The sequence below is a fragment of the Gracilinanus agilis genome, chromosome 4 (assembly GCF_016433145.1).
Source record: "Gracilinanus agilis isolate LMUSP501 chromosome 4, AgileGrace, whole genome shotgun sequence".
Classification (NCBI taxonomy): domain Eukaryota; kingdom Metazoa; phylum Chordata; class Mammalia; order Didelphimorphia; family Didelphidae; genus Gracilinanus; species Gracilinanus agilis.
In genome coordinates, this window is record NC_058133.1 from 66,109,798 (window position 1) to 66,133,299 (window position 23,502).

Sequence of the window (23,502 nt, forward strand, 5' to 3'; positions counted from 1 at the left end):
CCAGAATAATTATTAAGAGGAGCAGGTATTTTCAAGGCTTCAGGGATGAATGGTTACAACAATTAAAAGGAGGTTCTTACTCACTAAGTGGATATTAAACTTATGTAAAGAGGAAACATGGTGGTGATATCATCAACTATAGTGGAGCGAAAAGAGATCTGGGTTCAAATAATGGCTCCAATACTTGCCATTTTGTGACATGGATAAGACATTTAACTTTTTGAACTCCATCTTTCTCCTACAAAATGGGTATAATGATTGAGAAATCTTGGGATTTTATGAGCAGAGCTTTTAAAATGTAATATATTAATTATAATAATATATCATTATCATCATCATAATAAATATGATTTATTCAATCTAAATATAATTTATAAAAAGTTTTATTCATATATAAGCTTTCGAAAAGTTTTTAACAAAATCTTAGATGGCAAAGCCTTAATGAATTCTTATGAGATACTGGCAGAGAAGATAGTTAATCTGTTTCATAATAGTAAAAAATTATTAACCATTTATCAGGTATGACACTCTATAGGTGCAAGAGATACAAAGATAAAAATATAACAGTCACTGCCTTCAGAGAGCTTACATTCGGAGACTGTGTGAAATATACAAAAGAGCTACAAAATGAATAAAAGTTGGGTTTGGGAGGGGGTCTGTCACAGTTGGAGAGATTAAGAGAGCCTTTAACACAAAAGGTCAAATTTGATTCGACTCATGAAGTTAAAGATACTCTCTGAGATGAGGAATATGATGGGAGGGATACAGTACATTTAAAGCATTAAGACATGAATATGGGATGAAGCTCTAAGGGTGATCCTCTATTCTTTGATTGATGGATTGGGATGGAGTGTTATGAGGCAAAACAAATATACTCATCTACATGGACCCTTAGTATAATTCTACATTATAATTTTTCAATACTTAGTTATTGAAAGGGAGATATATATATGAAGTCTGAATTGTGGTGTACGTTAGTTAGATATCTACTTACTATATCTACTACTATAATTTTTTCCCAAATCAGGTTACCCTGAGTTTCCAAAACAACTGCAAATGCTAAGCGACTAATCAAACAGAAAATGTAATCAAGTAGTGTGATTGTCATTGCTTGCCCTACTTTGGTCCAACAGACTGCGGTTGCCAGTTGGAGGGTGAGAGTTCTCAGCTATGCTCTTGCTAGGGAGTTACCCCAAAATTATTGAGGAGGAGGACACAAATGAAAAATATCAAGGAAAGAACAAACTAAGAGCATTAATCAGTTAGCCAAAGGAGAGTCAAGAAAACAGAGATTTGGAAGACTAAGAGGGATTCTGTGCAGAATGCTAGCAGTGGGATGATACTTCGTTTAGTCAATGACTGCCAGAAACTGCTTCCCAGCCTGCCCTGACCATGCAGTGCTAATGAGTATCAGCTGATGCAGACAATGATTTACAATCCCTTTCAGGGGTATTTGTTGCTCTTGGTATCCCAGACTAGGGAAGGAAAACCATAGTCCCCTGCAGGACAGCTTCCAAAGCAGATTTCTTGAAATAGCCAGTAATATGAGGCAAAAAACAGTTTCCCAGCAATGAATCTGTGCTCCATTGGCACTTCCCCCAGACCCTTAACAGAATTATAGAATATCAGAGTTGGAAGATAGCCTCGTGGTTACATAGTTGAATCTATATCTGACAAAGAGTTCCTTCTATAGCATACCTGGCAAGTGCTCATCCAGCTTTTCTTTAAAGAAATCCAATGAACGGGTGGGTACCCAGAACCTCTTGAGACACAGCCCATTCCTCTTTGGGATAGCTCTTAACTGTTAGGAAGTTGTTCCTGGCAACAAGCTTAAATTGCCTCTTTAAGACTTCTAGACATTACTTGCAGTTCTACTCTCCTAGGCCAAACAGAGCAAATGGAATCTCTTTCATGTAGTAGCTGTTCAAAGACTTGAAGACAGATAACACATCCCTCCAAACCATCAGTTCAACATCTCCCCATAATAGCTGGCAAGCCTATCTTGAAAGGGCATCTAAATTGCTAAAGATTCAGGGAGTTGTATTCCTTCCAGGCAAGGGAAGAGAGGAAGCTAATGTAAAATCGGGGCATGAAGGCTGAGGGTTTCCTCCACAACAGGAGCTTTAAGGATCTCTTGAGAGGGAGGAGCAAGAACATGGCTTTCCCCCAACACATAGAGAGCAGGAGTGCACCCACAGCAGCCAGTGACAATGACATTGGCAGTCATTTCCTCAAACCCAAGCTTCCAAGAGAGACTCTTGGAATAAACTGACTTTTTAATTTCTGGTTTTGTTTTTGTTTTTATTTTTCAGTCAATTAACAGGCATTCAGATGGCTAGCGTTAAGGAGAGAAACAGACCCAGAAAAACCCCTTGCCTTATTTCAAATGGATGTGCCCCATAACCCTTTTCTAAATTGTGTCTTTTTATTCTGGTAAAGACAGTGTCTAGCTACTCATCTTATTTCTCATAAGCATCTGTGCTCATCCCTGTCCTTTGTATTTCTTTATTTCATGTTGTTGGAAGAATGAAGGATATGGAATAGCTCTAAGAATCTCCAGGAGAGAACTTTCCTAGCTATGGGCTGGGATCTCAAAGCTCATTGTTAGGGAGTTTTTATTCTGTTACTTGAGACATAATCATGAGCCTTTCATAAGTTTCACAACTATGCTCCCAAAGGCAGAATCACTATGAACTTGGGGTCCTTTGATTATGCCACTTCAGACCATGAATTTCATGAGACTCCTAAGGTTGCAAAGTCCTTGTATGGCATGGACTTAAGTACTTTCGCCATTCTAGTTGTTCTCAGTGGAAGCTGTCAATATCCTTACTAAAATGTGGTGTCTGGCACTAAACGCAATTCAATCTTTATCTAAACTAAATTTAGAAATTAGTACTACAAGTAAAAAAGATTCATCTCTTTTGTAATTATATTAATTCAGATTATATCTCACTGGTATCATTCATTCTACTGCAATTAAAGACCTTTCAGCATTTCTATTTTAAGTCCCAACATGTGTTGACAGCAAAATAATCCTAGGCATTTGCAATGGTAGATTTCATTTAGCAGTAAAATGTTCTTTCTTGGTGGTTTCTGTTATCTGTGGAACTTTGTTACAAAGATTAACCTTTCTGTGTTAACCGAAGGAGTTTAGCAAATTCTCTGATGGTAAAATTTACTTTGTTTATTTTCATTAGCAATCTGGTCTTATAAACATAGCCCTACTGGAGGGATGTCATGTTTCTGCTTTCAATGTATAAAGGAATTATTCTTAGTTAGAGTAAGCTAAATGGTATGTAACCTCCTGAAGGATGTCCTTCATCTTCATTTAAATACGTTATTTTGAGAAAACATAGAAATAACTGTTTTCATTTGAGATGAAAAATGCATACATAGACACATATTTTGTACAATATGCCTCAATCATTTAATATATTTGAGAATATCAAATGAATTTTTTAGTCAATTGATTTTTGGTGATTCAGTATTTCTCTCCTTAGAACGATAGGACAAGAGGTACTATTTGAACAAATGAGGGAAAATCTGATTTCAAATGAATCTTTAAGGTTTGTGCAAGCTGTGTAAGATGGGAATGTCTATATGAGATGTCTACTATATTGGAAGGTGCCTTGAGGGGAGATTTATCTTGACCAACTCTTCAAGGGATACTGCAATTCCTATCTCAGGGGAGCAAGAGAAGGGATCAGGAAGCTGGCTTCCCTATTCTCTTGTGATAGAGAAATACGGGACTAGAATCTTATATAGTTTTCCCTTCATATTGCTAGTGGCATAATTTGTAGGTTCAAAATAAAAGTAATTAGCTTTCCTGGTCACTATCGCTTAAAGGAGGAAAAATAGTCCTGAGCTCAAACCTGCCAGATTGAGTCCTTCCCACCAAATGCTAATTAATTAGATGACCTTACAAATAGTGAATCATAGGTAAAACCATCCAAGCAAATAGTAAACAAAAACTAGAGACCTTCTATAGGTGAAATATACTAGAAAATACAGAGCAAATGAATTCCCCCACTGGGAGCTAGAGATCTCACCTCAAACCTGAGCTCAGCTAAAGGAAAAATTCTTAAAATTCTTTATGGAGACAAGCTAGAAATAAGGAAGAAGCTGGTTTCCCCAACATGTCTGTAGCTTCTAAAAGTCGCTCACTTTCTACATGGGTGAAATTGGTCCTGGACAGTACTTCTCTCTTTTGAAGAAAAAAAGAATGATTCTCCTCTCCATAGCTTCCTCAGTTAGTCAATCATCATTTTAGTTAGTCAATTAACAAAAAGTCCCTTGCAAAATGACCCAACAGACCTGGCCTGAAACCTAGGTTACATATTAAGAGTTTGAATACTAACAGATACTGGGTACATATATGTCTGAAATTAGGAAGACTTGATTTCAAATTTGGCTTCAAATATTTATTAGCTGTGTGACTCTGGACAAGTCACTTAACCTTTTCAAATTTCCTTTCCTGAAAAAAAACTGGGATAATAATACTACCTACTTCATTGTACCTTGTTGTGAGGATCAAATGAGATAATAATTGTAAAGATCTTAGCACAATACCTGGCACTTAGTAAGTGCTATATAAATATTAATTATTATTACTTCTCTAAGACTATATTACACATGTACATATGTACATATTATTAGGAATTCATATGAATATATTCATATTCATCTATTTATATAGACATCTATAATCTTATAGACATATATATATGTGTATATATACATATAGTTTAATAGATTAATGTCACATTTTACCCTTAACACACCTGACTCCAGTTCCATCTAGGGCTTCTTGCTCTTTGATAGCTTCCATTTTGCTTAATCATTACTATTAGGTTTTCAAGCAGCTATCTTAAAGGATATGAAAGCGGCATTCATTTTTTTGACTGCTATGTCCTACTGGTGACATATTCATCTTACAATTTAATGAAATACTAATCTTGTTCAGATGAATTACTGTCTACTCATACTCCCTTTATTTTGTACTTTCATAGTTGATTTTTGAAGCTAAGTATAAAACTTTTCATTCATCTTTATTAAATTTCATCTTACCAGATTCCGTCACATATTCTAGTATGTCGAGACTTTTAAAAAAATTTACTCTGTCATTATATATGTTATATGTGCCTTCTAGTTTTATGACATCTGTTATGTAAGTTATTGTATTGCCTTTTCCTAGAGACAGTCTCCTGAGGTGATATCAAACCATTTATAGAGATACTCTTGGAGCACAGCCATTTAACTAGTCTGAATCTACCCAAGTATAAGTAACACTATATAATCCATATCTCTTCTTTCTTAACCATATGAATAGCACCAGAGACTTGGTAAAGTACTTTGTGAAAATGTAGGTAGATCAGGTTTCTATCATTTCCCTGATTCATGAGTTTATTAACTCTTTCAGAAAAGGAAATTCATTTAGTTTGATTTGACCTCTTCTTCAAGTGAATTCAACAAACATTTATAAAATACTTTTAACTTGTTAATCACAGAAGATACACACACAAAAAATGAAACTGTCCTTCCTTAAGGAGAAGCTTACTTTCTGCTTGGGGGATGCAAGTGATATACAGAAAGAAGGGATGAAGAAGGAGGAAAAGAAGAGGACAGGAGGAAAGAAAGAAAGAAGGAAAAACATGGATCAGGATAGAGTAAAGGAGAGGAAGGAAGAAGGAGGAAGAAAGAGGGATGGAAATTGAGAGGAAGGAAAAAGATTAGAAGAAAGGGAAGAGGGAAGGAGAGAGAAAGGAAATAATGTAAGGAGAAAGGAAGAAGAGGAAGATAGAAAATATTTTAAATGGACAAACAATACAAATACAGATACATAAATTTGACCTCAAAGTTTTGAGATCTAGTGGCATCAGATCCAGTGACCAGAATATAACTTGAATATATGAGTAATACCTTATTGCTGAATAGAGAGGGAGAATTTGAGTACATTATAAAAAACATTTATGTGCAGATATCCAGGAACCAGAGATGGGAAGCATGTTAGAAAACATTTAAGTTAAAGTCAATAGGAGCTGAGAACAAAAGCAAAACTGTTGTCAGAGTAGTCTGCAGAGCCCCTGGATTAAAAGAACTCTTTGAAGATTTGGGAAAACAAGCTCCTAAACCTGGTACAGAAATATGAAATATATGAGTGATAAGGGATTATTCAAGTATCTTCCCTTGTGTACTCACTGACTCTCAGACTCTCATTCTCTTACTCTGTCTTGCTCTTTGGCTTGATCCTACTCTCTGTATCTCTTTCCCAAAAGCAGAGTAGATAACAGTTTCTTGACTGGCCTGATAATTTCATCCTTCAATAGAAGAAAACACCAATAAGAAAAAATTCAGTTCTGCAAAGGATTCTTACAAGCAAAGAATTGGACTCCAGAATGAAAATTACATTTAACAACATGTGATTAACACAGTAAAAAGAACTAAACATTTTCTCCACTGACTTTTATTTTCTTCAGCATTCCATTCAGGCAAGAAAAAAAAAGGAATTATGCACCAAAGGTAGAGCAATGACAACTGTTTCCAGAAGCCAAAATATTAAGAGGCCAGAAAAGGCAATGACTTTATAAATTAACAGTGGAGAGCAGTAATGTCTCCCACATTTCCTTTGCTGTACCTCCACCTAACAGCATCCATATCTGATGGGGTACATAACTTGATAACAGGCTGTGTTCTGGTACCCACTTGGCAATTTACCACCTGCTTCAGAGATCTCCACCAGCACATCGTTCCCTACCCTCACTCCATATTCTGTGATAATAAGCAGCAGACTTTAACTCTACCTAGTCACTTGTGGAGGAGAAAAACAAATAGGAGAGCAGAACTGCCTGGGATTGGTGGTCTTAGAGACTTAGTGAAAGACTTAAAGAACTGAAGAACAGAGGGTACTAGCATACGGAACTAAAGAACCCAAGATGCACTAAAACATGGAATGACAAAGTCAGAATCTAAAAAAGTCTTGATTAGAAAATGAAGTCAAACCAATAATATGCAATTTAATATGGATTAAAAGCTTATATTTAGGTTTGAAATATCAACATCAGGGGGTGGAACTAATATGGTGGAGAAGGTACACAGACCCACCTGATCTCTACCAAATTACCCTCCAAAAAACTATTATATCATGCCTCAAAATGAATTCTTGAACAGCAAAAACCACAAAAGATGGGGTGAAATAGTTTTTTAGCCCAAAACAATTTAGAAAGCCAGCATAAAAGATCTGTTGCACTAAGGTAGAAATAATGTTCAAAACAACACACAAAGGCAGGTCATACCTTGACAACAAGATTTGGGATCAGCTAAATTAGCAGCAAAGGTTTCCAGAGCTCTCAGCCATATATGGTAAAGAAGACTGGACAATGTTCAAAAGGAGAGTACAAGGGTCCCTTTGCTGGCTCTGGGTGCAAGACTCTTATTATGTTGTCCATATGCAATTCCATTTCATAGTCCTGGGATAGAGTCAGAGGGTGGGTAGGATCATGAGCATACATCAGCACTTGTGACCTCAGGGGAGCATGGGACACTGGTCATAGTTCCAAGGCAGAAAATAGTACTCATGGCTATGCACAGACCAAAGTACAGGCTGGGAGAGTATTTATTAAACACTCTTCTCCTTACATCATATCACCTTGGAAGAACTGAAAAACAGCTAGCTCTGAAGGCAGCTACACAAAGGACCTAAAGCTTAAAATAGTGCTCCTTTCACCACAGTTACAGAACCCAACTTTAATAGTTTTTTTTAATTAAAAGAAAAGAAAAAGGGCTGGAAAATGAGCAAACAACAAAAAAGAAACTCAATATAAAAAGTTATTTGGGTGACGGGGAAGACCCAAACCCAAATTAAAAAGGTGATAACGAGGGGCAGCTGGGTAGCTCAGTGGAGTGAGAGTCAGGCCTAGGGACAGGAGGTCCTAGGTTCAAACCCGGCCTCAGCCACTTCCCAGCTGTGGGACCCTGGGCAGGTCACTTGACCCCCATTGCCCACCCTTACCACTCTTCCACCTATGAGACAATACACCAAAGTACAAGGGTTTAAAAAAAAAAAAAGTTGACAACGAAGTCAATACTGTGGCATCCAAAGCTTCCAAGAAAAATCCGAATTGCTCTCAAGAACAAAATTAATAGAGGAGCTCAAAAAGAATTTTAAAAATGAAATAAAAGAGTTAAGTGAAATATGGTGGGGGGTGGGGGGAATAAAAGTGAGAGATAAAAATCGTGAAAAAAAAGAGTCAACAGCTTGGTTGAGGAGGTATACAAAAAAATACTGAAGAAATGAATCCCTTAAAAAACAGAATAGACCAGTTGGTAAAGAGGCACAAAAATGAACTGAAGAGTAGAAATTCTTAAAAAGCAGAATTGACCAAATGGAAAAGGAGGTACAAAAACTCACTCAAGAAAATCATACCATAAAAATTAGAATTGGACAAGTGAAAGCCAATGACTCCATGAGACATCAAGAAAAAAATCAAAGTCAAAAGAATGAAAAAGTGGAAGAAAATGTGAAATGTCTTATTTTTTTAAATCGACATGGAAAATAAATCTAGGAGAGGTAATCTAATAATTACTGTACTACCTACAAGCCATGCTAAAAAAAAAGAGCTTAGATATCATCTTTCAAGAAATTATCTAGGAAAACTGCCCTGATATTTTAGAACCAGAGAGTAAAATAGAAATTGAAAGAATCTACCAATAACACCCTGAAAGAGATCTCAAAAGGATAACTCCCAGGAATATTATAGCCAAATTCCAGAAGTCCCAGGTCAAGGAGAAAATATTGCAAGCAGCCAAAAAAAGAAAATTCAAATATTTTGGAGCTACCATCAGGATAAAACAAGATTTATCAGCTTCTTCATTATAAGATCAGGAGGCCTGTAATATGATATTGTAAAGGGCAAAAAAGCTAGAACCTCAACCAAGAATCACTTACCTAGAAAAAATTAGTGTAATCTTTCAGGGAAAAAATGAATATTTGATGAAATAAAGTACTTTCAAACATTACTGATGAAAATACTAGAGCTAAATGGAAAATTTGTCTCTCAAATACAAGACAAGCATAAAAATGTAAACAGGAAAGAGAAATCAAAAGGCATTCAATGAGGGGCAGCTGGGTAGCTTGGTGGATTGAGAGTCAGGCCTAGAGATGGGAGGTCCTAGATTCAAATCTGGCCTCAGACACTTCCCAGCTGTGTGACCCTGGGCAAGTCAGTTGACCCCCTTGCCCATCCTTACCACTCTTCCACCTAGGAGTCAATACACAGAAGTTAAGAGTTTTAAAAAAAAAGGCATTCAATGAGGTTCAGTTATTTATATGCTTACATGGGAAAATAATTCTTGTAACTACTAAGAATGTTATCATTATTAAGACAGTTAGAAAGAGTGTACATAGAGAGAAGGCAAGAGTATGAGTTGAATATGATGTGATATCTAAAAAATGGGATTAAGGCATAAGAAAGAGGAATGCATTGGGAGGAAGGGAAGGAGAAAAATAAAATGGGATAGATTGTTGCATGTACAAGAGCCATGAAAGAGTTTTTACTGTAGACAGAAAAATGAGGGAAATGAGAAGGGGAGCACAGGAACATTACTCTCATTAGAACTGGTTTAATGAGGGAAGACTATGCACAATCAATTGGCTATAGAAATCTATCTTATCCTACAGGAAAATAGGAGGGAAAGAGGATATGAGAAGGGAGGTAGAGAAAATAGAAAAGAACAAAAATTGGGGGATTTGGTGATCAGAAATTAAACAATGGGGAATAAGGAAACAGGACAGAGAGTAATACACAGTAATCATAATGGTACAAAAATATTTTACACAGTCTTTCTAACAAAAGCCTCATTTCTGAAATGCATAAATGAATCAGTTGTATTAGAATACAAGTCACTCCCCAGTTGATAAAATGGTCAAAGGAAATAAATACACAGTTCCCAGACAAAGTAATTAAAGCCCTCTATAGTCGTGCAAAAATGCTCTAAATCACTATTAATTTGAGAAATGCAAACTAAAAGCAACTCTGAGGTACCATCCCACACCAATCAGTTTGGAGATTATGATAGAAAAGGAAAATGACAAAACTCAAAGGGGATTTGGGGAAACTGAAATACTATTGGGGCAGTTGTGAACTGATTCAACCATTCTGGAGAGCAATTTGATCCTGTTTCCAAAGGGGTATTAAACAATATATACCCTTTGACCCAGCAATACCATTATTAGATTTTTATCCCAGAGAGATAAAAAACAAAAAAGGAAAGGACTTATAGATACAAAAATATTTAAAGCAGTTATTTTTGTGGGGTGGCAAAGAATTGTAAAGTGAGAGGATACATCCCATCAACTGGGGAATGAATAAGTTATGGGATATGATTGTAATAAAAAACTATTGTGCTTTAAAAAATGACAAGCAGGAGGAGCTCATAAAAACCTGGAAAGTTTTACATGAACTAAAGCAGAGTGAAATAAACAGAACCCAGAGAATATTGTACGTAGTGGCAGGAATACTGTACAATGAAAATTGTGAATAACTTAACTATTTGCAGCAATACAATGATCTAAAACAATCCCAAAAGACTCGTGATTTTTAAAAAGTGCCATCTGCTTCCAAAGAAAGAACTGATGGAGTCTGAATACAGAATAAAGCAAACTTTTTTACTTTGCTATTTTGTGTGTTTTGATTTATTTTCATAAAGAGATTAATTTGGAAAGATGTTTTACATGATTGCACATATAAAATCTCTATGAGATTGCTTACCATCTCAGCAGGAAAAAGGTGAGGAAAGAAGAAAATTGTAGACTCAAAAAATTTTTTAATGTTGGAAAATGTCTTTACATGTAATTGGGGAAAAAATAAAATGAAATTAAGGGGGGAAATATCCACTTCATAAATACATAATGAGAGAAGAAGAGCAGTCAGCAGTTTATCTGAAAAAGATGTAGCAGTTTTAGTGTGTAACATAAAAAAATGTGTCCAATCTGCAATAAAACAACTGAGGCAGAGCTAAAAGTCAATAACTTTTAACTATTTATTAAAGGACCTGGCCCCCTACAACAGATAGGATCCCAGACCTTCCTCACAGTCCAAGATCTTTAATTTTCCCAAGTTCAGCTCGTGTACAACTTGTATACCCTTCTGGGCCCAGCCCAGTCTTTTTGGTACTTGGATGGTCCAGTCAACATTAGAACAAAATGTGTAATTTCATTGGTGGATCCAGGCCTCTGTCAGGCTGCCACAGGACAGCAAAGTGGACACATGACAATCAGCCTGTTTTCTTAGGCCCCAAAACATCACTCTAGCGACAGCTCCTGGCTTGATCTGGCCGAGGTTTGCTAAGTCTTGAGTCTAGGTCTTTTGGAATGGGTCACAAGAAGGAAATAACCCAGGATGGAGGGACTCAATATATCTCAGAGCTTCCCACTGAAATTAATGACATCCCCATCTTACAAGGCCTAAATGTTCAAGCCGAGGGTGAGGGTCTCTTTCTTTTATCTTGCAAGTCACACTGACAAATAAAAACTCAACATAAGTTTAAAATTTGAGGAAAGACCATATTCAACTATAGGAAAGAATCTATTCAACTATAATCTACCCCTCATTACTTCAAAACAAATGGGTTGATTATCCTTAAAAGAAATACTTAGGAATTAATTACTACCCCCTATGGAATCACATTAAACTGGATATCACTGATAAAATCATTGATCTAGGATGGACGGGAGTCTACTAAACCAGGGTACGAGTCAAATTATTTCTCAAAAATGATACAGTATTGTAGCAACTGAGTTAACCAATCCATTCCAAAGTAGTACTAAGTATCAAAATGATTCAGACATCCTGACAAAGCTTTATTCATCAGAAAGTTCTTCTAAATCTAACTGTTATAGAGGTAAACATCTTATGCTATGAATGTATTCTGTCCATTTCTTATTCATTTTCCAGTTTAAAAGGTTTCATAGAATATTCCTCATATAAAAGAAATTCATACTTGAGGCAATAATTTGCCTCTTTGATTTTCTCCCTTTGAAAAAAAAATATTCCTTATTCTTTTAACCTTATTTTCCACAAAACCCTAGAATCGTTTTGGTTGCTGTCATCCGAGTCCTTCTCCATTGTCCATATCATTTTTTTAGTTGAAGCCCAGAATTAAACAGATTACTCTCAAAAGAATTTGACCAATGCAGAGTGCAAAGGACTCTATTCTACATAAGAGTGCAGAGTATATGTAAGGATTACCTTATGGATTTACTTACTTTTTGGCTAATTTTCCATTTTTACTTCACATAACCCTTCAGTTCCTTCTGAAGATTTTTCATTCCTATATAATCTCAGCTCATCTATATTTTTAGGTTTATTTTCTTAGATTTAAGAAGAAAATATTTCTAATTTTAGCCCTAGAAGAGGCTTAGGTAGAATAAAAGATAGGAAGGCACCCATGTAGGTTTCCTCCATTTAATTTTAAAAGGAATTTAGAGTTGCTTTGTGGTTTAAAAAATGTGGAACTACTTGTTTTGCAATAAGGGTTTGTTCTGTGGTGCATGCAATTTTTCTTTCATAGTTTTCTTAAAATTAAAGCCAGTAGTATGTGAAAGAAAAAAGTGAAAGATGTCCACAGCTGCTAAGCTTTCCTGGAAGTAAAGACAGACCTCAGTGTTAAAGTGAGTGAGTCTTAAGTCTCTAAATTATAGTTCCTTGAAACAGTTTTCTTCTCAAAAACTTCTTTATAGTGGATGTCTTTTAAATGGGGACATTGTTTTAAAACTCCTGAGGGTTTTGTTGGAAAGATTTTCTTTATCGTCATTACGATGGATGTCATTTTTTGGAATTCTAAGTTAAAAACATGAAACTTTCTGGAAAACAGCCTTATAGTTTTAAGATAGTCTTCAAATGGCAGTACTTCTGCATGTCTTGACTGTTTAAGTTTCCCTTTCTAGATATTCTCTAGGGTGAAGAGGACATTGACAGCACAAGAGAAGTTAAGGAAGGATTTTGAGAAAATTCAGATGCTTGTTGTGGTATAAAAATCAAAATGGCACACAGTATGCCATATGGGAATGTCCCCTGTTTTTGTGTAAGAGTAGTTGTTTTCTCCTTTACTTTTAATTCTCTTGTTGATGATGCCCATCATTTTGCTGGCATTTTGAGTCTTAATATCACATATTTGATTAGAGGTTACTTTGTTTAGTGGCCAGAATAGTCTCTAAGACAGGTCCAGAGTGCCCTAAGAGTTCATTCTAGTCTTTTTTCTTTAAATGAGAGGTTATTGACCATGATATGATAGATAAAATTATAGGAAAGGAAGTGAAATTCAGGAGGAAATGAGGTCAAGATTTGATATATATAAACAATATCCTATGAAGACAGGAGAGAGTTTAAGATTTCTTCTAGAAAGTAAGAAAATGAATGGGAAACTTGAGAAGCTGAAATTGCCTAATATATGTAGATATAGTTTGCACCTTCATATTCCTACCCCACACTTGCTTTCAGCCTCTCCTTAATAATGACTCAGGAACAGCTAGGTGACTCAGTAGATTGAGAGCCAGGCCTAAAGACATGGGGTCCTGGGTTTGAATGTAGTTTCAGACACTTCCTAGCTGTGTGACTTTGAACAAGTCACTTACTCCCCATTGCCTACCCTTTAATGGTCTTTTGCTTTGGAACCAATATATAGTATTGATTCTAAGAAGGAAGGTAAGGATTTTTATTAAAATAAATAATAATATCTCACCCACCCTGTATGTACTTATTGTGGATTCCTGACATATCTCCATTTCTGCCTAGACTATTACCCAGTTCAAATTTAAAATCATTTTTGCCAGATGATATTCATGGTCATAACTGCAAAATCTATTTCCAAAAATACCACTCCCCCATCTTCATTCTAAAATTCTGGATTGCACCAAAGTGTTATCTAACATAAAAGTACTATTTGTTATTTTTAGAAAAGAACTCAGTTTGCACCCTTTGTAGAAACATATTATTCCGATTTATTTGCTGTTTTTTCATCTGAAGCAACTCCCCTCAACCCACTAGTTTTCTCAGTTTTAAGCTTTTGATTTGCTATTTAGTTTGTTCATTTTTTTCAGCATGTTTTGACAAGTAGGTTTTCTGTGTGCTCCATAAATTTTCATTCTCTTTAAAGTATATAGAAAAGTTATCTCATTTCCTAAAGGATGCTAGCATACGCCCAAAGCACCCTACATAGAAGGCCACTGAAAGTTCCCTACTGCTTCTTTCTAAGGACCTTCTTCTATAACAGAAAACCTAACTTCCTACATAAATGTCAATTGCAAGCATCTTATATAAAATTGTTCTTGTATAGATTAAAGTAAACAAATCAGCTTATATAAAAATATATAATATATGATTTGTATAATAAGAATGACTTACATTTATATAGGGCTTGCTATGTGCCAGGCACTACGCTAAACCTTTACAATTATTATCTCATTTTATTCTCACAACAACCCTGAGAGTTAGGTGCTATTATTTTCCCTATTTTATATATGAGACAAACAAACATTAAGTGACTTTGTCAAGGGTCACACAATTAGTAGGTGTCTAGGATTGGATTTGAACTCAGGTCTTCCTGACTCCAGGCTTAGCACACTCTCTGCTCTGCCACCCACCTACCTCTCAAAACAATATTGGCAAAGATAGTTCTGACATATGTAGAAAGTTGTCATACAATTGAATTTGGAAAACATGACACTCAACTGGAGACACACTCCCCATCATTGATGCCCAGACCCCCTGGTTCTTTCTCAGTTCTTTTCCATCTCATTATAAGAGATAGATGGATATATTTAAACAGTTTCCTTGACCTCCACTCCAACTCTATGGAACAAGAGAATTTCAACCCCTATTCTACAAGAGACAACACAAATGTCCTATCTTCAATATAACCACAAACTTTCTTCATCTAATTTATTAGCCAACCTAGTGTTTAGGTATTGGGTTTGTATAATGCTTGCTTTCTATATATTACTTTCAATAAAATATGCATTATATGTCAGCATAGTAAAATTTCAAAGTGAATTGAGGAATGATAAGTTCCATATGAGCACCAAGTATTTTTCATTCTCAGTCAATTTTTTTAAAAAAAGCCAAAGTAAATATGCCCAAAAGACTATAAAACTGTGCACACTCTCTGATCTAACAGAACTACTACTAGATCTATATCCCAGAGAGCTTTTTCAAAAGGGAGAAAGAACCTGTTTGTAAAAAAAATATTTAGAGACTCTTCCTGTCATGGTAAAGCATTAGAAACTGAGGCAATGTCCATCAATGGAGGAATGACTGAACAAGTTGTGATACATGATTGCAATGGTATACTATGATGCTGTAAGTTATGATGTAAAAGATGATTTAAAAAAACCTGGAAGAACCTACATGAACTGATGCAGAGTGAAGTGAAAAGACCAGGGGAACATTGTACGCCACAACAGCAATATTATGTAATAAATATTTATTAATGACAGCTATTCTTAGCAATTCAATGATTAAAGAAAATCCCCAAGTACTCATTATGAAAACACCATCCATCTTGAGAGAAAGAACTGATGGAGTCTGAATGCAGACCAAGAATTCCTATATTTCACTTTATTTCTTCACTTTTGTTTCAGTTCTCTTTCACAAAATGACTAATATGGAATGATACTTTGCACTATTACACATGTAAAATCTATATCAGATTGGCAGCCATCTCATGGAGGGGGGATGGAAGGGCGGAAGTAAAAATTTGACTCAAACTTTTAAAAAAAGATTTAAAAAAATTTTTTTCATATAAGTGAAGAAAAAAGGTATTTAAAAAGTCAAAGTATAAAGGAATTATTTTCTCAGAAGTGATGACTATTCAGAAGAGGAATTAATAGCTCTTTTATACTTTTCAATATGCTAAAAATAAATAGTTTAAGCAGCTCCTTGCTACCATTTTTTAACTAAAAAGATAAGCTATTGGATATGATTCTGTACCCTTTTCTCTTTGCCAATTTATTTTTATTTCAGGCTACAGTCTTTCATTGCTTTGAAGATGAATGATGTTCAGATTGCAAAAGTGTTACTCTTAATGGCATTCTCATAAAGATTAATTTGCCTGTTTTTAGTTATGTCCAAGTAGATGCCAGTACCCCAGCAATATGGCTATGCCTCCTATATTTAACAAAGCTAACTCTGTAAAAGGAAGAACAGCAGATTCACATTGTACCTGACACCTGAGGTGTATCAAGGCAGCATGACTTAGTAGAAAGATAACTGAACTTGGAATCAGGAGAATTCTGAGTTTGATGATTACTAGCTATGACATATCTTTCCTAAGCCCCAGTTTTCTTATTTATAAAATGGCAATAATAATACTTATTTTACTTATAACAAAGGATTGCTGAAGTTGCAAAAATAGCGCTTCAGAGGTGGCCAGTACCAGTGCAGGGATACGCGTCCATCCAGGCTGGGCAGCGTGGGCTCAGCCTGGCCTTCCCCATGGAGTTCTCCCTGAAAGAAGACCCAGGGAGGATCAAGAACTGGTGGGATAGCCCCGAAGTCCCTGCACTTTCAACTTGTAGCAATGCTGATATTTTCCATAGAATAAACACCATGTTGGACAGCTCTCTGGATTTCAGTTGAGTCTACACAATACCTATAACAAAAGGAAGGCATGATCACTTGTCAGACTTTCCAGACTCCGAAGGAACAGTTACAAGTAGGATGCTTTTCCCCACCTCTGTTCAAAAATCTTCCTGGGTGCAAATGACCTGTGCCTTGGTCTGCTGATGCTGCAGCACAGAGCAGTCTAACACAATCTGTATTGAGCATGCTAGTAGCCCACTGGGAAATGTACTGGGAAAACCTCCTCTGGGCTTCTTGCCCCTGTAGCCCACTAACTCTGAGTTGGTGGAAACGTTTCCAACAGCATTTATCCTGCCTGGATGCCCATCCTGTCCTGGATTCCCCTTCTAGGAGCTCTTCTGATTCAGATACAGATGGCTTCAGCTCTGGATCAGACCATCTCTTGGATCTAATTTACAGCCTTCACAGTTCCCCTCCTCTACCTTTGCTGCCCCTTGGGGCTGGTCCCAGAGACCCTTCAAAGATCACAGTTGGGTCATGACTGGACCAAGACCATGCTACTCTAGCAGCAGTAACTCCCTCTCTGACCAATGCATCAGAGATGGCCTGGAGCATCAGTATGGCCTTCTTAGGACTTGTTAGAAGCTCCAGAGGATCCTTTTAGTATCGAGAGGGTGGCCAGACTCTATAAACAACCTGCAGCTGTGCATAGAGCCACGTGTCCCTGGAGTGGTCAGCTTCCTCCTTGAAATTACAAGAACCCCTTCTATTTCTGCACGGCGTTTTCAGGAGGAGGTCCTTGGGGCATCATGGAAGCTGGATGGATAAGCACCTTCCGTGGATTTGGTTCTTTGAGTGTGGAATGGTCTGGTAAGGATGGCAAACACCCCCGGTGCCCTCCCAAAGGTAATACGCCTAGAGGCTGTGTGTACCTGGTATTGGAACTGGAGAAGTCTGTGCGGGCCCTGCTCTAAGCTTCTTCCCAAGATCTACTAAGTCCAGATGGCCTGAGCGAGTATTGCTTCAAGATGTCCAGCCACAGGATGCTTTGTAGGGAAGTGCGGGTTGTTCCTTGGGTACTGGCTGATAGCAACATTGTCCCAAGCCCATCCCAAAGGCTGGATCTCAGCTGAGTGGTCGTTGATGGGGCACTGCATGGGATGCTCCATGTGGAGGCGCTGGCTGCCATGGTTAATGATCTCTTTGGAGGAGTAGCGTGTGCTGGTATGGACACGGATGAGCACAAGTATCCTATTGGGTCTGGACGAGTGACTTGATAATCAATGTTGTTATCTGAAGGTGGTCAGTGCTGCTTTGGTGGAGATCAAAACCACCAAGTTTGCCAGGAAGGTTCAGATCGACCCTTACCCAGAACACTCTCTGTGCCACATCTGCAGTGCTCAGCCGGGTCCCTTCTTCTGTCAAGATCAGGGCTGCTTCAAGTATCTTTGCCAAAGCTGATGGCACTGGTGGCACAACACAGAGGGCCTCCGTCACCATCGCCCACTGAAGGATGTGGGGAAAAATCTGACATTCATCTTTGCACTTGCTGATCTCTCTTTGTTTCTGCACTAATGCAGAGTGAGTTTTGTTGGGGTTTTTCAGGGGTTGTTATAAGGGAAAAGACTCCCCTCCTGGCACACCCCCAAATGACTCTGCAGTTTTTAGTTCCTCAGTTTCCTGATAACAAGCAAAAAAGATTGAGAAGGTATTTATGCAGATACCTTCATCTGGGTTTTTTATTTATTAAAAGCCTTTTTTTTACATTCCTCACAATACGGATGGTAATGATGCAGGTCTCAATGGCTCCATGTTTGTAGTTACCATACAGTGCCTTTCCATTTATTTAACCCCCACCTGAATGGCATACACTGAATGTTCAGCTGGTGTTTTTTTACTGTAATAACAAGGAGGCTTTGCTCTTCATTTAAACAAAAACCATATTTCATATATTACTCTTGAGGGTTTTTACCGATTCCTTTTTACACTCCTTAAAAACAAACATCAAACAAATAAAAACAACAACAAAAAAAAAACAAAGGATTGCTGTGTGGGTCAAAGGAGAGAATATATATATATATATATACATATATATATATATATATATAAAGTTCTATACATTTATTTTTCTTTTTTATGCTTTCATTATTTATTTATTTTTGACATTCTTTTAAAAATTTTGAGTTCCAAATTCTTCCTCCTATTTTCCTGTACCTCCTGAGAAGTCAAGCAGTGAAATCATGAAATCATGCAAAACATATTTCCATATTAGCCATATTTTCAAGAACAAGAAAAAATGAAGGCAGCAAAAATATTATACTCAATTTGTACTCTAAATTCTTCAGGTCTCTTTCTGGACATGGATAGCATTTAAGTTCTACAAGGAACTATAAAGCATTCTCTGAGGTGGCAAATAAGGAATGGGAAAGATGAATTCATCTTTGAAGCATTAAGGCCAACCAACCAATGTAAAGGTAGTTAAGTGGTATAGTAGATAGAGTTCTGGGCTTGGCGTCAGGAAGACTCACCTTCCTGAGTTCAAATCTGGCCTCAGATATTTACCACTGTGTGATTCTGGACAAGTCACTTAACCTTGTTTGCCTTAGTTCCTTATCTATAAAATGAGCTGGAGAAAAAAATGGCAAACCATTCCACTATCTTTGCCAGGAAAATCCCAAATGGGTGAATGAAAAATTGGACACAACTGGAACAACTGAACAAGAACAAACTTTGGATAAGGATTTCATTGAGCTACATATTGACTTAGAAAACTAAATGTTTATGTATTTCTTTCTTATTAATATATCAACATATTGTAGTCAGGTAGGAACTACATCTTAATCTGGTTCCATTCACACTTGGGAGTACTGTGGGCCCTCAGATCATATGTTTGCCGTCTTTGGTGTGACCAAAAGATTAATCATCATAAAATTCTGCTTTTATCCAAGAATCAAAAACCTGCCATGGCTGACAATTCTTCATTATTTCAAAATATTTATAATTCCACAGGTGTGAATACTTTACCACCAATATTGTGGACTATGGACATTATTCAAGGACTTCATTTTTAAATCATCCTAGTTTTCCAATTTCTGAATCAACAATAGAAGTATTGTAAACCCAAAGAAAAGGCTGGTAGTGCTTAGGGAATTTATCTCCATTTAACATTTTCCCCTACAAGAAGTAATAAGAGAAAGGGTTCTCACTTTTATTTCACTCACTAAGGATCATTCTTACATCCTGTAGAAAGCAAATTACATTGAATGAATGTCTTTTGAAGTAGAAAGCATAACTGAAAAAAGTCATTATTCTTGTCTTTCTAAAGTCTTAAGAGTTTTTTAGTATCTTATTTTAAGATTTTTTTCCTTTTAACCACATTTAAACACCCTAACTCAAGAACAAAAGGAACAATTATAAATTCTAATATGTTCTTCTTGATTTTATATATATTCAAATAGCTACTAGAGCCATCTTTGGTTTTGTCTGAATAAAAATTGATTTTGTGGAATTCTCCAAGAGTTTAATTTTATTTGTGAAATAAAAGAAAGATTATTTTAGAGTTTCAGATTGAGGCTCAAAATTCAAATGATCAAATCATAATTTCATAATTGGCAAGGATCTCAGAAATCCACCCCTCCAATCTAATACATTCCTGAAAGGAATGTCCACTATAATATACTCAAGAAGTGGTTGTTTAGGTTCTGCTTGAAGATTTCTCATAAGGAAAAACCAGTCGTCTCCTGGGGTAACCTGTTCCACTTTTGGAACAGCAAATTTTAATCATTATGATGACATTTTTGACTTAGACTTTTTGTGAACTTCCACTAATTCCTTCTAGTTCTGCACTGAATTTCTCTATGCATTATCATTCAATCCATAGATCTTCATCATTTTCACATTAATAGTATAAGATGCTTTTTATCAAACACTTTGCTAAAACCAAAATCACCTACATCTATAGCATTTTCCTGATCTACAGCTCTGGGAGCTATCCAAAAAAAGAACTCAAGTTCTGATGTGACTCATTCTTTTTTTTAAAAAATCATTACCTTCTTTCTTAGAATCAACACCACGGATTGGTTCTAAGGCAGAAAAGCAGTAAGGACTAGGAAATGTAGGTTAAGTGACTTCCCCAGGGTCACACAGGTAAGAAGTGTCTGAGGCTAGATTTGAACCCAGGACCTCCCATCTCTGGGCCTGACTCTCAATCCATTGAGCCACCTAGCTGCCCCCTGCTGAGACTCATTCTTGATGAGTTTGTGCTCACTCTTTTTAGCCACCACTTCACCTTCTATATGTTCCTAACAATCTCTTTAATGATTCATTCTAGAACTTTTTCAGGAATAAACATCAAACTGATGTTTTACAGATTTTTATAATTTGTAGGGTTTTATTCTTTATTTAAAAATAACTAGAATTACATTTGTACTTTTCCAGTCTGAAAATTTCCATTTTCCACTAGCTTTCCGGTTTCATCAAATAAAAATATCTGCCAGTTCTTTCCATACCTACAGATAAAATTTATCTGCACCAAGTGGCTTTAAATTCATAAGTAACTAGGTACTTTCTTTGTCATTTCCTTACTCATTGTCTGTATCAATTCCCTGTTAGCCATGTTTTTCTCCTTGGAGAAAGATAGAACAAAAATAAGAGTTTGACCTTCCCTCTGCTATTGGTTTTTATTCTCCCAACCACATGAAGAAGGAGTGGTCTTCTCCCCTCCTTTGAAATTTCTCTTTTCCCCATTGTAGTCTTTTAAAAGTTCCCTGCCTTTTGTGTTTCTTTTGAGAATGCTTCAATACCCCTAACCACTAAGAAAAGATGAATGTTTGGAGTGATGAGCCTTACTTACCTTCATCTTCTCAACTGGCCTACACTTGGAATACAGATTCTATTAGTTGGTTATGCTGGAAATGCATATTTCTTGCTTTGAAATTAAAATCATTGTAAAATTAGCCCAACTTTTCATGATTAACATGATTTTCAACACGATTTTTTTAAAATTATAGCTTGTGGTTCACTCTTAAGTACTTTGTTAAGACCTTCATAGACAATTATTATTTTTCATCACTTGAAAGACCAACCCAGCTTTCTCTTCTTAGTCTCAACAGCTCTGTAGACTACTTCTCTTCTTCCACCTTCATAATGGTTCACCAATTTTCCCAGTCCCCCAATTCACTTTACCAATTTGCTTTACCATCTAATTTGTCATTATTTTCATACTTTTAAAAAAAACTTATATTAAATATCATCTTGTTTTCCTTCTCCTTAAATCTTCTTCTTTCAATCTTTTACTCTTTGATTCTCCTTGATTTTGTACCTTGTCAGTCAACCTCATACAGGATCCAAAGATATTACCTAGGCCTAAAGATAATTGTTCTCTTTGAAATTTTTTTCAAATTCTCCTCTCTAAAGTCCAACATTTGCTCTTTAAAAGTCCAGTTCCCTCCAAATCACCTACATAATTTCCTTCTCCTGATTACTCATTTCAAATCTTTTTTTTCTTCTTCTACTCCCCCAATAATCTTTTTAAGCCAGAAGTAAAATGCAAATATTTGTATGGATAGCTTAAAATCCAAGTAAAATATCTTCTTGAGATTCTGAATTTTAGTTGTAATATAGTTTTATAAAGACAAGTATATCTCTAGCACATATAGAAAAGATGCTCTTAACTTTCTCTTGAACTAATGAGAAAAGAGTCAACAAGCATTTATTAAGCAGCAAATGCTTTAGGGAGGAAATATAGTTCAGTATAAAAGGAAGATTAGACTTGGAGTTCAAACTGATTTTGAATCCTTATTCTGACACTAATTGTGTAACCATGTTCAAGTCATTAATATCATAGGCTCAGTTCTCTCATCTATAAAATGTTGATGATAGCAATATATGTACCACCCAACTAATTCACAGGATTGTTGTGAGGAAAGTGCTTTGAAAATATCAAAGTGTTGTGGTAATGAGCTGCTATATAACAGTAGAATCAAGAAGGAAGATAGACCCATTCCCCCCCATCTCTGCCTTGCAACTCTTGAATCTTTTTGAGTGTTTTCTTTTTTCCCCTGGCAGGTTTGCATAAATTCTTTTTTTTTTTTGAAGGGGGTGAGACTATTAAGGGAGTTAGAATGTTTGAGATATTTTAGTGAAGTCACAGATTACTTGAGATATTAGGTGAGTGACAACTTTTTAAAAGAAATTATTTATTCAGAGACAAATTAAAGGGAAAGATAATCTTAGTATTGAGTTTATTCAGGTAGAGGTAAAAGCAAGTGGAACTATAGGTCTGTATCTCAGAAAAACAATAAACATAAAGGCTTACAATCCTCTGCATAGATAATTATATAGAGACAAGAGAGGGAATGAGCAGTGCCTTTGGGTGAAGGGTGTGAGACAAAGATCATCATTAGCCTTTTCAGTCTTCTCCAACCATTCCAACTCTTGTCATTTGAATAGAACAAAAGAATGTGGTGAAAGAAATTAAAAAGTTTCCCTACCAGTATTGCTCAACTCCTTCTTGTTTGAGGAAATCCATGGGACATTTATCTAGTCAGAGGGCATTGTAAAAACTAAAGAAATAAGCACAAAGGAAGCATCTAAAAATGTTCTAACCTTTATGAAGTCCCCCATCAATTTGGAAGTCATAGGAGACAGTCTTCGTTAACAGTGGCAAACATGTTTGGCAATCATATGCTTCCCTGTAATATGCCTTCATTGATGTTAATAATAAGAGGTTCATAAACTTCCTACTTCCCCTCTTCCTTTACTTCTTCCCAAATAACACACACACAAATGCAGAATTTTGTATCTGTGTAAAATTTTTTTCAAAAAAATAATTACTTATAACAAATAGACTGTTAAGCAAACAAATCTACAAATTGGTTGTTGCTGAAAATGTATGGTTTCTTCTACGATTTAAATTCTCCAATTCTAT

General features: G+C 36.1%; 1 protein-coding gene and 1 pseudogene across 4 annotated transcripts in view; both read left to right on the forward strand.

The window, feature by feature from the left end:
- Positions 1-23,502, forward strand: part of DNM3 (dynamin 3) — a 612,108-nt gene that overhangs the window by 450,968 nt on the left and 137,638 nt on the right. The window lies entirely within an intron of this gene.
- LOC123244496 lies at positions 16,488-18,149 on the forward strand (annotated as a pseudogene).